This window comes from Aplysia californica, unplaced genomic scaffold (genome assembly GCF_000002075.1).
Source record: "Aplysia californica isolate F4 #8 unplaced genomic scaffold, AplCal3.0 scaffold01152, whole genome shotgun sequence".
NCBI lineage: Eukaryota > Metazoa > Mollusca > Gastropoda > Aplysiida > Aplysiidae > Aplysia > Aplysia californica.
Genome location: NW_004798422.1, coordinates 12,565 through 14,547, shown reverse-complemented (window position 1 = coordinate 14,547; position 1,983 = coordinate 12,565).

The window sequence follows — 1,983 nt, the reverse complement described above, 5'->3', positions numbered from 1 at the left end:
CTTTACCTGGTTTCAGGTAAAATCTCGAGAAAATGGCCCCCAAAGTTTGGTGACTTCTAAAGATTTAGAGTCTTTGGAAATTGAAAATTTACAAATTTTGTGCGTTTAATCGACGTTTTTCAGTTTAAAAGTCCAAACAGAAAAGTATTTGTAAAAGGTCACAAAAGGTGTTGAACCAAAAAAATATAAATATATTTCGATAAAAATTGCCAAAACGCCGGAAAAATACGGATTTCTTGGATTTCGTTACTTAGACGCCTCACTAATGTATTTATAGCTACACTTGCTGTCTATCTTTGGGCACAGTGTCTTTGGGTGCTGTTATAACCCCAGCCACTCCCGGGGTCGGCAGACTTGACCATTGATTAATCATGGTTTTTCTTTGTAATCGGGGCGGGTGCCCTAACACGTAACCGAGGGTAGGGAGAGAAAGAGAGAGAGAGGGGGGGGGAGAGAGAGAGGGAGAGAAAGAGTGTGTGAGTGAGAGAGAGAGGGGGGGAGAGATGGAGAGAAAGAGTGTGTGTGTGAGAGAGAGAGAAAGAAAGAGAGAGAGAGGGGGGAGGGAGAGAAGGAGTGTGTGTGTGAGAGAAAGAGAGAGAGAGAGAAGGCGAACTGACTTTACTATTTCCACAAAAAGCAAGGGGAAAGTGGGTGTGGCTGAATTTTATAAGGACCCACCCACCTGCCCACACACTCTTTATGCAGCATGGCAAATACAGACTTTATCAGAAGTTAAGGACCACCTTGACAGGCAGCCCTGATTTTTTTAAAATCCGAAAAAAAAAAGACAGCGAGGAATGTTTCAAAAATGTTTTGCTCTGAAAGTGGTAATGGGTTACCAATATACGTACTGCAAAGCTTCCTAAAGGGGCAAAACCACCTCGTGTCGTGCAGCACCGGAGTCCTCAGGGAATTTTAGCCAAATTTGATGTTTTTTATCGGCTTGTGAGCAACACCACGGATATTCCTCAGTTAAAATTTCTGGTACACGTCATAAACGGAGCTAAGGTCTCGAGCTGTGCTCACTTTGGTGGCAATATAAGCCGCAAAATCTAGTGTCGCATCAATATAATGCCACCGAGATGAAAGCTGATTGAGAGGTTCTGATCGTGCCAAAGCTGTGGCATGGCTGCAGGATGCAGTTGGAGCCCGAGAAGTTGCCAGAAGGCTTGTAGCGTCACACTCTGTCATTGTCCGCCTGAGGTAGCGCCATCAAGCCACTGGATCTGTCCAAGAACGCCCACGTGCAGGTCGACCCAAGAAGACCACTCAGAGCGCTTGCAAGTGGTCCTTAACCTATGTTGAAGTCTGTATGCCTACATATATTTGCATCACTGATCACACAAGGAAAACGTCATAATATATCAAGTTCCACTTTTATTCGACTCGACAACTTTAAAACACAACAACACGACAATATACAGGACGTATTCATGAACGCGACATTCCACGGAGATAATATCACAAGGCAAAAAAGGCACGCTATTGCAAAGACTTGGGGTGGGTGGTAATTGAGCAGGGGAAGTAAAGATAATTGGTCGCTTTTAAGACAAGCGGGCTAACCGTGATTTCGGGAGTTTCCAGAAATCTTGACCCACACCAAAAGTGGGCATTGCCCTATGTATAGGAGAAGTTTGGTTTCATTGGTGTGTATATTTGTTTGGTTACAGAGAAAACTCCCCTTGTCTTTTGAAGAAACGTAACAAGAGTCCAAAAACTTTACCTTCGATTTCCTCAAAACAGCATATTTCGGGATAGCCCGCTTGTGCTTAAGAGCGACCAATTAAAGCCAGAAATGTTAGATATATATAGACTCACGTTACAACATAGCGGGCCAACTCCTTGGTATAGCCATTTTGTTTGTGGTTTTAGTTCACAACATGGCGCCCCAAGCGGTGACAGTTTGTTACTGGAGAATCTGACCCGGCTCAGCCTCGCTGGTTTTCTGCAGGATGGTGAATGTAAGTTTGGTGATATCTCCCC